This window comes from Acomys russatus, chromosome 19 (assembly GCF_903995435.1).
Source record: "Acomys russatus chromosome 19, mAcoRus1.1, whole genome shotgun sequence".
NCBI classification, from domain to species: Eukaryota; Metazoa; Chordata; class Mammalia; order Rodentia; family Muridae; genus Acomys; species Acomys russatus.
Genome location: NC_067155.1, coordinates 40,648,684 through 40,664,488, shown reverse-complemented (window position 1 = coordinate 40,664,488; position 15,805 = coordinate 40,648,684). Strand labels below are relative to the sequence as shown.

Below are 15,805 nucleotides of genomic sequence, written 5' to 3'. Positions count from 1 at the left end.
TGTGGAGGCCACCAGGCACCACATGTTCCTTGCATTAGAATAATCTGTGCCTTGTTGGTGGTCACTGAAGTGCTACACCTGCTCTCTAAGTGACGGTTACTATGGCCAGTGGGAGAGGAGGCAGACTGTTGAAGGGACTAGCCTCAAGCATGCTAGGGAGGAGGTTCTAGGCTGAGTGACTGCTGGCATGTGGACAGTTCCATTCCACAGGCTGCAGTCCTGGCCTGCATAAAGAGGAGAAAGAGAGCTGAGCCCCAGCATTCATCTCTGTCTGCTTCCTGACTGCGGTTGCAATGTGAGCAGCCACCTCACACTCCTGCTGACAAAACCTCCGTGAGCCAGGGCAAACTTCCCTTACATTGCTTCTGTAAGGCATCTTGTCACAGCAACAAGAAAACTAAGCCAGTGAAACAATCCCCCCACCCCATCCCTGGCTCTCTTTAGTGTCACTTGTGAAGTCTGGCACACTGCCATCAGCCTTGGGGACCCTAGAATAAAGACTGGCCATGGCCTAATTTCCAGTGGCACAGAGAGAGCACTGAGAAAGGAAATGTGAATGACTCTTCTCCACAAGACCAATTTGCTCTGGCCTGATCCTGTGCTTGGCACACCCTAGCCATGTGCGAGGGGCCAGGCGAGGCATGGTTACACCAGTGTCTGAATGATGATAATTGTATTGAAATGCACTTTTTTCTAGTGCATTTTCTAGGGTCTGCATTCAATATAAGACACATGTGTAGCTATTTTCCTCCAGTCCCTAACAGATGACTGACTGGTGATGCTGGCTAGAGTCGAAGGGCAGGACCTTCTGTGCCTTCTCTTGTTTGCTCCTCCCTCAAGCTGTAACAAGTCCCTCAGTAACAGTGTCAGCACAGCTGCAGGTAGCCCAAAATCCTGCTGCACTGGCTGCAGGAGTGGTGCAGTGGCAGAGCACCTGCTAAGCATGTTTGGTTTCCTTGTATTACATTATGGCTAGGCAAAACCCAAACCAGTAAATAACCAGACAAACAACAAAAAGGAAAACACTGTTATGTGACTAAAAAGTAACAAGAAAGACTTTACTTCTAGTTTCTGGCATATGCATATGATATTTATTTAGTGCATGTGTGCAGAGGCCAGAGGAGGATGTCAGGTGGCCTGCTCTATCATCCTTCATCTTAGTCCCTTGAGACAGGGTCTCTCTGTACTTGGATCTATGTTGGAGGCTAGCAGTCCCAGTGATCCTCCTGTATCTGCCTCCCTGAGCATGGGCTACAGTAGGCATGTAGTAACACCCGGCTTTTATGTAGGTGCTAGGGATTTGAACTCAGGTCCTTACACTTAAGAAACCAATGGTTTTTTTTTACCACTAAGCAATCTCCCCAAGCCTCATAGGATATTTGTGTAGAGGGTAACAACCTTTTCTGTATCTAGGGAGTGGGACATATATTAAAAATACAAGTATTTTATGAGTGCCTAGAAAGAATAAAACCTGAAACAACCACAAGTGAATCCAATAAGCCTGTGTAATGTCCTCAATTGGTAAAAAGTCCCACTATCTCATAAAGCTCAGTCTGGAAAAATCAGGTTAAGAAAACAACTGCACTGCTTTGTGAGACATGTAAAACAGATGGGTATGGGGGCAGAAATGGCCTGTATCCATCTTTAAGGCACTATGAATCCTACAAATCAGATTTCTTCTCTCCACTCACCCCTGGGTCACCAGACAACAGGGTCTAAAACCTAGCAAATGCTGTTTGTGTGTCAGAAGCAGCAAAAGAATTGTACTGTAAATTCATCCTGATCTACCCATGCGAGGGGCCCTTTTGGCAGATCATCCATCTTATTCACTGACTACTGTCAAGAATAGCCTGTGTCCCAAGCATGATAAACAGATTCTCCTAGGTTTGTGTCCTTTAACCCACAGCAAGGTCAAAATCATGGCCGTCGGCCTAGCATAGGGCTGGCTGCTGTCTGGGAGGAGGCCTTACCCAGCAGCTGCTGGTCCTCCCAGTGGTGTACTCAACAGCTTCCTGCATGCATGCTGGCTACACAAGGCCAGCAGAAGCTCCCGGTGTGCACCTAGCATGCATGAGGAGTATCCCTTTGCATTCCCCTCTACAGACAAAGGGGAAGCCCCTATTGCAGACGGGACACACTGTTCCAAGTCGCTGAGGGTGGCTAGTGTCTCAATGTACTTGGTGGGAGGTGCTTATTCACAGAGACACAGCATGCACTAATGTGCTATAGTCTTAGGTCACAGAAAGCTAACAGCCCTGATTTTATTTGTTGCTGTTAAAACAATCTCACCTAGGCCAGGCTGGCCTTGAACTCACTCCCTATCTGGGATTATAGGAATGTCCAGCATACCTGCCTTATGCAGTGCTGAACTGAGGGCATCTTTGGCTACATGGGGTTGCTGTGTCCTTGTGAGAGCTGGGGCAGGATGCTGGAAGGTGGGATGGAGATGCAGGTTCAAGCGCAACTTAGGGGAGACCATGGAGGATTCAGTGAGCTGTGGTAGGAGGATCTGGATGAGGTCTGAATTCCCATACATGGGAAGATGTGCAGTGAAATCATTCAGAGGGAGCATGCTGATGCAGGGGTGCTGTGGGGCAACGTGGGACACATGCCTCCCTGTGAGGTTAAGTGTGGCAGTGGTCACCTGCAATGCCAGCACTAGGGAGGCTGACATAGGAGGCTCATGAATTTTAGGCCTTCAAGGGCTATATAGTGAGACTCTGTTTTTAAAACCTAAAACAAAGCCGGGCCATGGTGGCACACACCTGTAATCCCAGCACTGGGGAGGCAGAGGCAGGTGGATCTCTGTGGGTTCAAGTCCAGGCCAACCAAGGCCACAGAGAGAAACCCTGTTTCAAAAAACAAAAAATGAAAATGAAAAACAGGGCGGGGAGACAGCTCAGTTGGTAACAGTGTCTGCCATGATACTATGAAAACCTCACGTCGATCTTTGAGGACCCACTGAGATGGCTTAGCAGGTGAATACACTTGCCACCAAGCCTGATGCCCGAGGACTGTTCTCTGACTTCCATATGCACAATGTGACACACAGACACCAACACACACCAGACACAGAAAACTAACTAATAAATGTCATAAGACAAATTAGAAAAGCAACAGTGCAAACCTCACGTAAACAAACAAATACCTAAAGGCTAAATGCAGTGATTCCAGTTCTGGGGAGGTGGACACAGCAGATCTCTAGGCTCCTAAGCCAGCCAGCCTAGCTGACCCATCAAGCTCCAGAGTCAGTGAGAGATCCTGTTTCAAAAAAACAGGGTGGAGAGTGACAGAGAAAGACTTGTCATCAATCTCTGGTCTCCATGTGTTCCATGTGTACATGTATCCCATATGAACATATGCATATGTACACATGCACAGAAACAAACAACACGCCCCAAGACCAAACCAGAACCACCACCACCACCACCACCACCAAGCCAAAAAGAAATCCTACTTTGTGACCACTTGTCACAGCAGCCACCAAGGAAGTGACACTGACTAGGCTTAGTGCATTCTGGTGCCAGAGTGATGCTTGTGGAAGGGACTTCATGCACTTAGTCCTCTTGCTCACCTTCCAGTGCACAGCACAGCTGCTCAGTGTTCACCTGCGCTGAGTGCCTGCTCAAGGCCTGTCTTTTTGGGCAGTGATTCCATAATACACATGTCAGCAGGGATCTCAAACATGGTGAAGAGTCACTAGAAGTCAATCCATGGCAAGGATTGGGGAAGGGCATCAATGCACTTTTTTTTTTTTTTTTTTTTGGCTAGATATGCATGAAGCCGAGTGCTGGGGACCTTGGCCAGTGTCTTGCTCCAGTCTCCTAGTAACCTTGCTTGGACACATGCCCACAATCCAGGCTGGGAAACCAGCTGGCTCCATCTGGTCAGATATCCTTGGATGGAGCAAGGATGGGAGCCAGAGCAGGATGGAAAAACTGTGTGTTTCTCCTTATGCTGCCTACCACTGACCTGACCACCTCTCTGCCCAGTTCACCTATCTATGTACCCACTCATCCCTCCATCCATCATCCATGTACCCTTTCACCCTCTCCCCACCATCTTCATCTTTCATCCATTTATTCATTTCTTTTTCCTTTTTAAGGACAAGGTCGTGCTGTATAGCCCTGGCTGGCTCATTAAGTAGAGCGGGCTGGCCCCAAATTCATAGGATGATCCTTTCACCTCTGCCTCTAGAGTGCTGACATCAAAGCTGTGTGTCACCACGCCCAATTCTTTCCATCCACACTGAATACTTTTGGTTTTTAGGTTTTGTTTCTTTTAAAGTGTGTTCTCTCTCTCCTCTCTCTGTTTGAACACACATGTGCCCTCCCCCTGTATCTGTTTGGTTGCACATTTATGACCCATGTGTGGAGATCTGGGGAGGACAACTTGGGAGTTAGATTTCCTCTACCATGTGGGCCCTCCAGATCAAACTCAGCTTCTCAGACTTGGTAGCAGGTGTTCTTGTCTACTGAGCCATCTTGATGGCGCCTCCACCCACATTTTAAGCACATACTCTGTGTCATGTACTCTGCTAGGCACTGGAGAGAAATTAGACAGACCTCCCCAACAAAAACAACCCTGCAGGCCTAGGCCTAGGATAATAAGGATAATTTGCATATTTTAAAAGCCCAGTGGGTGTTGGGGCTATGGCTCAGTGGTAAATACTGGCTTAGCATGCTGCAGGCCTGGGTGGGCACACAGGCATAGGACAATGGGCTTTGGGGCTCTGACAGCAATGGAAGGCAGGGTGTGTCACTTAGAACTGATCTGCAAGGATTCACTTTACTGTGTGTGAACCTTGGATCTTGCCAGAAGAGCTTGGCTCTAAAGCACAGAGGGCAGGGATAGTGGCTCAAAGCATGCGGAGATACACAAGGTGTTTGGGAGCCATAAAAGGATTATGAAAGATATTATATTCCCCAAACAGCAGGCTAAACAACAGCTGCTTTAAGCTTTCAATAGAAGCCAATGGAAAACACACATCCGCCCCAATTTTCCAAGACAAATCGCTCTGCAGTTTATCCGATCCGCTGCTGCAATTTCCACGCCCAGCCCTCCTCTATCTCGGTAATAACCCAAATTCCATTTAGTGTTCATTTGAGCAGTCAGGATGAAGTCATTTTTGATTATCTCCCCACTGTGTAAAAAACAGCTTGAAGGTAGGAAGTCAGCAAGCATTTCCTCCAAAAAGTAATTATTGCAAGTGACATTTTTACTGCTGGCATGCCATACGGCGAACTGTGCATTCAGAAGGACAAGTTGCTGAAACAAAATGACAGGGTACTCTGTGACATTCTGACAAGAACCCAAACATTATTTAACTGGCGGCTGGTCTGATGCACTACTTTTCATATGTCCAGAGTTTAGATTTTGAGCCTGTGCCAGGCCAGGCCACTCCAAGTGACTCTCATGACAGATGAGGAAGTGGAGACTGTAGGGAGCAGGTTACAGGAGAAGAGGGAGGTATGGCCTAGCTAGAGATAGGGAGCTCAGAGAATGGGGATGAATCTCAGTAGCTGTGGGCCACAGTACAGTGGGTTCTGGGGCGCTCAGAGTGGACAGCCTAAGTATAGCAGGCACCCTGGCAGTCCTGAAGGGCTCTGAGGACCTTTTCGGCCCATAGCCATTGCCAGCTTTGGAAGTCACAAGAGGGTGACCACCAGCCCAGAGTGCTTCCCAAGCTAGGCTCAGATAAGCAGACTGTGCTGTGGACAACCAAGGAAATGTGGGTGCTCCATGCACCCTGAGAGCATCCAGTCTCCCAAACAGACCAGGCCTTTGTAGGGAATGTGAGAAGCGCACTCTCCTTAGCTCCTGTGGTTTACAGGGCAGGACCCTGCATTACCATGTGGTAATGTGAGTCCTGACACTGTCTTGGCTTGGTGGCCTTACTTCTGTGCCTAGGCTTTGTCCAAAGCAGCAGATTTGCACAGAACTTCTGGCACCTCCCCCAGATTCCTACAGTCAATTGTCTCCAGGCATCCTCTTTAATCCCAACACTTGGAAGCAAAGGCAGGAAGCCCAGCCCAAAACGCAAGGTGTCTTCTTTTCAACACGGAGTGTTGTTTTGAACAAAATACAGGCTACTCAGATCCACGTCCCAGCCTGCCATGCCCACTCTTCTCCTTGTGCCTCGGGACACTTCCTCACCTACCAACCCACCAACCAACCAACACCAAAAGAAAGAAAAAAGTAACCAGTTGTGTCAGAGATGACCCACAGCCTTCTATCCATGAAAAAGGCCCCAAGGAGCCCTGGGTAGACTGCCTCCTCTGGGGAAATCCAGCCAAACAGATGGCAGTGGCAGGTCTCAAGCAGGTCCCTCCCAATTTGTTAGCACACCAACCCTGCTGTCCTTAAGTCTCAGGAAATCTACCAGGATTCTTTTTTTCCCAAGTAGCAGAAAGGAAAGAGCTGGGCGGCGGGTGTAGCTCAACTAGTAGAGCACTCGTCTAGCATACACCAAGCCTGGGGGTTCATTCCCAGCACTGCGTGGAACAGGTATGGCACGCCTGTAATCTCAGCACTCAGGAGGGGCAGGAGGATCAGGAGTTCAGAGTCTGGAATATTATGAGACACTGCATCAGACTTTCAAGTCCTTCCTAGGCTTGAATGAGCGTGACTTAACGCTTCGAAGCTCTACTTTTGTGTGTGTGTGTGTGTGTGTGTGTGTGTGTGTGTGTGTGTGTGTACAAGGGTTCTCTGTGTAGCCCAGGCTGTCCTGGACTCTCGCAGATGGAGCTCCATTGGCAGAGCACATGTAAGGCCCTGGGTTCTAGTCCCAGCACCACAGAAAGCAGGCGTGGCAGTGCACACATATCATCCCACAGATTTATAATTAAAATAGAACATTAAACACACAGTAGATGCTGGTTTGTGTATCCCTGTGTATGGAAAGGACTTAAAAAACTAGGACTTCCAAATTTTGCATAAGGAACTCTTAGGATACAGGATGCTCATATTCTTTATGAGCAAAGCAAGGCTGTTAAAATCATGTTATTCAACTTGAGTTGCTTATGCCTCCCTGGCCACTCCTGAGCCATTTGACTTTCCCTAGGTAATGAGACCCTCTGCGTGCCAGGTAGGGGCTGGATGCTGGGGTGTGCGTGTGAAGAAAGCACCTGTAAATCACAGAATTTGAGGGCAAATGGGTAGGGACATTACTCAACGGGTTCCACTGGCAAAGACTCTGGGATGAAGGTGGGGGATCTAGAAGAGCACCTGTCACCCTGAAGCTGAGGCTGGGGACTACTGGGGATGGTCAACCCTATGAGAGATTAAAAGAATAGGGTGCCTGAGATAGAGCCATGTGCAAGTGGCACCCTACTCCTCCAGGGGTGCTTCTCACCCACCTTCTGTACAAGTAAGCTGCTTGAAAGGAAATGGGATCTTGTGTTGAACAGGCCTCAGGCTTATACCTCCTGCTTCCGAATGCTGGCATCATTGGGCCCTCATTCATTCGTTCTCTGTTGTTTTGGGTCCTATTTACTCTCAGAATGACCTCTATTTCCTCAGTGCTGGGTTATACCTGTGCACTGGCTTGCTTGTTTTCTCTGGGGCTGGGGTTGGAGCCCAGGACCTTGAATGCACTTTGCCAACTGAGTTACATCAGCAGCCCCTGTGTGTCGCAAATGTGCCCATCAGAAACAGCAGCACTTTGGCCCATCCTGTCAAAATCACTGATAAAATTAAGTTCAAGTCTAGAAGGGAAGCCATGGCTTGATGAGTGTGGGAGTGGCCCTGCTTCTGGGGCCCTGAACTCACCTGCTACAGACCATATCACCTAGAAATAAGGTTTAAAATTGCCTCTGATAACCTTAGTACCAAGCCAGCTGTGTGTACTAATGCTTATCAGTGACTCCTTTCATGTTAAGAGAAAATGCATGCCACACAAACAGTCTAAATATATATTACTGCAGAGAAAAACAAACTCTCTACTTAAGTTGTTTTGCTGTAATCAAAGATTAATTGTGGGCACACGAGTGAGTGTGTGTGTGTGTGTGTATGTGTGTGTGTTGTGTGTGTGTCTAGGCAACGGAATAATCTCTGGTGTCATTCTTTAGGCACCATTCTCCTCGGCTTTTGTAGCACTGGGAAATACACTTAGGGCCTTTTCTGTGCTAGGCAAGTGCTTTACCTCTGAGCTGTACTCACAGTCCCACCTTGATTTTGGAGGCAGGATCTCTCACTGGCAGGTAATTAGCCAAGGAGGTTAGACTGGGGGAATCATGCCTCTGCTTTCCTGTGTGGGATACAAATATCACTTTGCCTCCCTGCCCCAAACTGTGGGTTCTAGAAATCAAACTTGAGTTCCCAGGGCCGAGGCTGTATCGCCTAGGCTGGCCTTGAACCTTTGATTCTCTAGCTTCAGCCTCCCAAAGCTAGGATATGGGGTGCATCACCATGCCCCGTCTTTAAAAGGGGGGCATAAATACTCTCTCCTTCCCAGGCCTTCTGGGACTGCAGCTAAACTCCTTCCCCATGGCACATTGTGCACAATGAGCTTTGCGCCCACCTGTGCAGGGAGAAGCATGTCCCCAAGCAGCCTGTCCCCACTCAATAACAAAGCCACTCAGCCAGCATGCAGGTAATGAGTCTGGGCTGAGCAAGCAAGACTGTTCCATGGCCAAGTGAAGCCAGGGGCACGCAGGGGTGTGGCTTGCTCTTCCTGACTTTTAAGGACCACTCAGGTGGGTGAACTACTTTGGCTCTATGAGGAACCAGGTGACATTTTCCTTATAGACATCTTTGTTTGAAAAGCTATTAAGGTACATTATTTTACACATCCTCCTAATCTTGCCATACCGCTTTCCTTAATTTGTGATGAGATTGTTGGGAAAGAGTACTTAATGTAGGACAGTCAGTAAAAGTAATTTATCATTTCCCCGCTTCAGTGCGCCTGTTATCAGCGGGCTCATTTTCTGCATTCATCATGCAATCAGCCTATTATTTGCATATTAATCAGGCAGTGGACCATGAAGGAACCGCATCCCCGCCAAATGCTGCACTATCTCAGGAGAAACACGCAGTAATTATCATACATCAGTGTTATGATGTGGTAATTGATTATAACATCTTCCTGCAGCCCCTGGGGAGTCCCTCCACTAACCCAGCTCCGGGCATGCTGGGTGGACCTTTTCTTTTCTTGCAAAACCCTGAGTGGCTGTTGCTGTTCTTCCTTAGTGCTATTTCTACGGTGTAATCGATTATGGTGGTTATTTTTAAATGTTATTACATTTTTATTTACCCTGTGTATGTATGTGTGTGTGCATGTGGAGGTCAGAGGACAACTTGCAGGACAGTTTTCTTCCACTATGTGGGTCACAGGGATTAAATTCAGGTTGTCAGGTTGGGAGGCAAGCACGTTTACCCACTGAGCTATCTTTTTCCCTCCCTGATTCTACGAAATGTTTTCACTCATGTGAGCTAACACAGATCTTAACTCAGGAATGAGGAAGTTAGGCTGGGGCTGTGGTTTGGTAGATGGACTGACTGCATATCATGCACAAAGTCCTAGGCTCTGTCCTCAGCACTGTGTAAATCAGGTAAGGTGGTGCACATCTGGAATCCCAGCACTACATGGGAGAAAGAGGCAGGAGGACTAGGAGGTAAAGATCATCTTCAGCTAAGTAGAGAGTTTGAGGCCAGCTCTAGACACGTGAGACTGTCTCTAAACAGACAGACAGACAGCAGACTGACCGACCAAGGGGCATCCTGAGGATCTGTGTCTTACTGCTCAGTCTTCTGGATTTCAAGTCTGTTACCCTGATCAGCACAGGAGCTTCTTATCCAATAAAATGTGCTGCATTCCCGTCCTCCTAATTGCGAAGTTGGTATGAAGGCAGTCTGCCTGCTTTATTTAGGTGCCAAATGACAGGCTAATTTTGGCCCTTATGTAAAGGATGAACCCCACATCTGCCAATTCAGACACGGGCTATATTAGGATCCCAGTTCCTCAGGGATGAACAAACAATCCAAGATGAAGCCAGTGATAGATACCTCTGGGATGCCTCCTGACCTGACCTGTCCTGGAGAGGGACCCTGAGCATTTCCCTCCTCTCGTGGGGGAATCTGAGCAAGCGCCGTGGGCTAGTCAGATGGAGTTGGGTCTGACTTGATGAAGACACAGCAGCCTAAGGGTGGGGCTGTTCTCAGCAAGAGGAATGAGACTGAGACTGAAAGGGGTTTCAGAGAAGCATAGCCTTCCACCACCTAGCCAGGTACATCGAAACTAACTGGCAATTTTCTAAGCTTGAGCCCCACGTCGTCACTGATGCCATGGTTCTCTCCTCTTTTCCACTGTGGGTACAGTTGAGGAGACCTTCCTCGACACTTATGTTTTTCTATCAGTTGTTTTGCCATGGGTCTGATTTTTATTTTGCCTGTGTATAATTCAAACCAAATTTTGTTTGTGCATGTGTGTATGTGTACGTACGTACATAAGTACATATGGAAGACAGAGGTTCACCTGTGGGTCATTTCTTAGGAGCTACTTGTCTTGTTTGTTGAGACAGAGTCTCTCATTAGCCTGGAGTCCACCAAGGAGGCTTAATGCTCAGTGAGCCCTAGGGAGTCCGTGTCTCTGCTTCCTCAAATGCTAGGATTGCAAGCGCATGCCTCATCACATACTTGCCCCCTCCTTCCCCCAACATAGGTTCTGGGGATGGGATTTAGGCAAGCATTTTACTCACTGGATGTTTTGAAGCTGTCCCTTGATTCTCTATGCAGCCACAGTGGTGAACCTTTCCTTTGTCCCAGGAGACTAGATCCCCTGGCCCCTGAGGTGGCAAGGCTACTGGCTTCAGGGCCATGTGAACTTCTGCCACCTGGTGGGTGGTGAGTAAATTCGTTTCCTCCTAATCTGAACTCTTAAGCAGAAATCCCCCACAGAGGGAAGTTCTGCTTACTAGGACATCAGGGTAGTATGTGGGCAATGGAAGACACAATGTGTGAGCCTCATTTTATTCCCACTTTCTTTCTAAAATTACCTGAGCATTTTTCTGCATTCAGCTTCTTATTTTATGCCCAGATTGGAACATTAGAGACCCAAGTCCTCATATGCTCCTATGACCTACTTCTGTCTCATACTGAAGGCCCAGTATACTGTAAATTCTGTCTTCCAAAGTAGGTGTGCAGAAGAGGGAAGAGAGGAGGCCAAGCTGTGCCTGGGCCAGATGGAGTCTGTAAAAGTAGCAGGCAGTGCTAGTCCTGATGGGCTGGGTTACGGTCCGTCTTTGATGGCAAGCCTGTTGCTAGACTGCTTTTCTGAATACTGACTCTGCTTATCTCTGACTATGACTACTCTTTTGAAGCTCAAGAAGTTGCAGTGATGACTAAAGAAAAGCATTCACTCATTTACTTGTGCTGGGGATGGAATCTAGGGACCCTTGTACGCTAGGCAACCATGCTGAGCTACATTCCCCACCTGGAAGGCCAACATTTAAATCGCACTTGCTTCTACGTTCTAGAAGCATTAAACCTAACTAAACCCATTCAGGCTTTCCCACAGTCTAGGAGGTATTCTATCTTTCCCACAGCTAAAGGAGGACAGAAAATGTGAGTTGCTTTGCCCCAGGCCACACAGGCACTGAAAGGCAGAGGCAGAATGAGTTAGCATTGGTTCTAAGCTCACTATATATCATCCTGCTTGCTCTCCACTAGTCCAAGGGAGGCCATGGTTTAGAAACCAATCTGAATCACTTTTAAGGGCTGGGGTGTGGCTCAATGGTAGAGCTCCTGCCTAGAATTGCCCAGTGAGGAACAGAGGTATGGCTCAGTCCCTAATACAACACACATATACAAATAAGGAAACCTGTGAGGAACCTGGTGAGCTGTGCCCTCCAGTGGCACATGCTCCTTGAATGTTAAAGAGACAACATCAACAGGGTTCTACTGGAAGAGAAAACAACATGTGTTCATCTACTTTCCTCCTGCTGGCTAAGAAGGCTTCTGAACTAGCTGTTTCTCAGGTTTCAGGTCTGTTCCTTGTCTGATCCCATCACCTTTCATGGCCTAGTTGTTGCAGGGACCTCCCGGTAACCCTTTGCTCACATGTGCCACACAATAGCCCACATCCAGAGATTTCCCCCTTTGGCCTCAGAGTGGAGAATCCCTATAGTAGACTACATTTAATAAAATAAAAATGACCCAAGGCAGGTTGCCAACAGGAAGGAAAGAACTGAATGGGCCACCAAGTTGATGGTACCCTGGCTAGCATTGCAGGCCACGAGGCAATAGGTAGTCATGTATGGAATCTTTTCAATCCAATCATGGGTTTTCAGGTCTTTTTCTTTGTGTGTGGGTATGTCACATGTTTGTACGTGTATGGGGTTACACATACATTTGCAGAGCCAAAAAACCACCATGGGTGCTGCTCCCCACCTGTTTGTTTGATTGTTTTTTAACAGAATCATGAGCACTCAGGGATCCTCTTGTCTCTGCCTCCCCAGCACTGGGATTTACAAGCATGCCCCACACACCTGACTTTTTACCTGGGTTCCGGTGACTGGACCCGGCTCCTCATGTTTGCATGGAATGCTCTTTCCTGACTATTTCCATAGGCCCTGAGTTTTCCTTTTCTGTTTGCTCTGCTATATGAGGCTTGTGTAAGTGGTTGTACACAAACTTCAGTTACACAAATGTAGCCAGAATCATTCTGTCTGGATAGAGCCAGTTGCTCTCATGACATTTTTGGAGCAAAGAGAAGAAAAATTGTACTCAAGTCTAGCACATTCATGAGGAATCCTGCCTGCTCTATTCAGTCCCACAGAATTTTCTGAGGCTGCCACCGGCCCTGTCACCTCTTTGATGTCAGCCAAATGCCAAGAACTGACTGCTTAGTTAAAGACAGACTGCAGCAGAGTCCTACTGTTGGGCCTGAGACAAGACGCTCCTTGGACAGGGCTTCTCAGCAGCTCAAACAAGTGCCACAATACACACCAGAAAGGCATACGGGCTACATGCTGTGGGAACAGCCAGCCATAGGCCTCCCCTACATAGCTGTAGATGTCCCCATGCTAGAGGCAGCCTGCAGCTGCTGTCCCCTTGAGGGGACAGCTGACACTCTGCTGATGGACAGTGGCGCCATGGAGCTGCATGATTCTCCATGGCGGGCAGGCTTTGGAAGCCACTCTTCTTGACCACCGGTACACTGGGAAAAGGCTGAGTGTTTTGTGTCCAGTCTATGGAAAATGGGCGATCACTGTACTTGCACACTTCGACAGGATCTGCCAGAAGCCAGCATGAAAGGCACAGGCAGAACACCTTGTTAGCGTTAGTCAGGAAATGCTCGTGTATCAACAAGTTCCCAAGCTGAGGGCATGGGCAGTTCTCGCACAAGCCCTCCAGAATGACACAATTTCTGTGATAAATGTCCCCATGGGAGTCTCTTCCTTCCCTCTTGCCTCTCTCCTTCTCTAGGGGCTGAAGATGAACCAGCCCAAGCAACTGTGTGGGAGAAGTTAGTTTTAAGAAGTAGAGAGGAAATGTTACCTAAGGTTAGCAGATGCTATCTAGTATATGTGCTCCCTGAACCCTGAGAAGCCATGTAAAGAAAGCTGGGTGCCCTGGTGCACACTGTAATTCTAGCTCTGGAACGGTGAAGCTCTCTGGCCAGCTAGACTAGCTCAGTGACCCCAGAATCGGCTGAGAAACACACACACACACACACACACACACACACACACACACACACACACGTCAACATGGAGTGATACCGGTAGTTCAAAATGGCATTAAATTGCCTTGATGCCTCAAGGTTCAGATTATCAGAGGATACGAAGGACCACAGCCACTAAGACAGTTGGAACCAGGGTGTCTCCTCATCAGAGAGTGAGTCACTAAGGACTAGAGCAGATGGGAAGATGGGAACTCCTGATCCTGCTGTTTCTCTCTCTCTCACTTTTTTTTTTTTTTTTTTAAAAAGAGACAGAGTTTCTCTGTGTAGCCTTGCTGTCCTGGACTTGCTTTGTAGACCAGGCAGGCCTCGAACTCATAGTGATCCACCTGCCTCTGTCTCCCAAGTGCTGGGATTAAAGGCGTGTGCCACCACGCCGGCGATCCTCTTGTCTCTCAACTCCTGAGAGCTTTATGGTATGCTGGGGATGGAACCCAGGGCTACATGTGTGCTAGGAAGGAATTCTATCAACAAAGCTGCATTCCCAGCTCCCAGGTGGGGACTGTTTGGCAAGAAGGGTCTCTAGCCAGCACTTTGCCGTTTGCCAAGAGGGGCTTGGACTGCCCTGACAACCAAGCAAAGAGCCCTGTATTTAGGCCGCTGAACTTTGCAGTGACCTAAGAAATCTCACTGAAGGTACAGCTGGTCAAGTCAAAGCATGTCCTTTCAAGTTTCTATATCCTGGGGGAGGAAGTGTGCCCACCACTGTCAGAACTGACCAGGCCATACTGCATACCTCTAGGTACAGCTGTCACGAATCCATGAGGGGTAGGGTATCTTTCTCAGATGGGGACCTCTGGGATGAGTTCCATAGTAGCTATGGTAAAAGAGCTAACAGAATTTAATGGGGCTCTCTGAATCAGAGAGTTCTTTTGGAAGAAACAAAGATGAAAGCTGGGGGGGGGGGAGGAATGGGGGGGTAGGAATGGGAGGATACAAGGGATGGGATAAACATTGAGATGTAACAAGAATAAATTAATAAAAAAAAAAAAACAAAGATGAAAGCTGTCAAAGCTTCTAGAATTTTCTGGGGTCATTCATCACAAGGATTAACAAATACCATTACAAAATAATTTCCATGTTGGGGGCATGAGAATGTGCTTCAGTTGATAGAGTATTTGCCTAGCATGCTAAAAGCCCTGGGTTCAATCCCAGCAACACTTACACTGGGTGTGGCAGTACACACATACAATCCCAGAACTCAGGAGATGGGAGCAGAAGGAGCAGAAATTGAAGGTCATTTTTGGCTACATAGTGAGTTTGAGGCTAGCTGGGTTTATATGAGACCCTGGCGTGGAAGGGAAAAATAAAGGAGGGGTCGATAAGATGTTTCAGTTGGTAAAGATGCTTGCTGTTAAACTTGAGTTCAATCCCTGGAACCCACAGTGACACACATGCTGACACACACACACACACACACACACACACACACACACACACACCCTGTTCAAAACAAACCCCTTTGATATATATATGGAAGCTGGAGAGAGAGTGTGTTAGTAATTTCCTCAGTGAATTTGTCCAGGCTCTATTTCCCAGTACGGACCAAACCAAACAAGAATACCTAAAACCACCACTGTACCCTGACTCTGTGTCTCTCTCTCTCTCTCTCTCTCTCTCTCTCTCTCTCTCTCTCTCTCTCTCTGTGTGTGTGTGTGTGTGTGTGTGTGTTGGGGAGGGAGAGGGAGAGAGTGTGTTTGGGATCTTGTAGCTGCAGCAGCTACTGCTAAAGCTGCCCAGCTGTTCCCCTCCAAGCACATGTGTCCCCTCGTAAGCCTTCTGGCAAGCTGACAGGCTTTGCACTCGTTCCTCACTTAGCTTTGTTTGTGTTTTCAATGAATCAATGGGATACAGAGACTAATCAACATGTTTAGAAAAATAGAGAAAAGAAAAAGGAACGGCTCACGCTGCTGGCTGTTCTTAGGAACTGGGAGAGAAAGTTGGGCTGACTGCGGGCTCAGTGCAGAAAGGCAGCCTGGGAGCAATGGCTGTGCGCAGGGCAGGCATGCATCTGAGCACTGTGGCCAGGGACCTCAGGGCATAGATAACAGATCTGCCAGGTGCCTCTGAGACCCTTCCAGCCTTTGAGATCAGTAGGAGTGACTTGAGCTTCACGGGCTGCAC

General features: G+C 48.0%; 1 protein-coding gene across 8 annotated transcripts in view; it reads right to left on the bottom strand.

Moving 5' to 3' along the window:
• Cux1 (cut like homeobox 1) overlaps positions 1-15,805 on the bottom strand; it is a 331,747-nt gene that overhangs the window by 43,726 nt on the left and 272,216 nt on the right. The window lies entirely within an intron of this gene.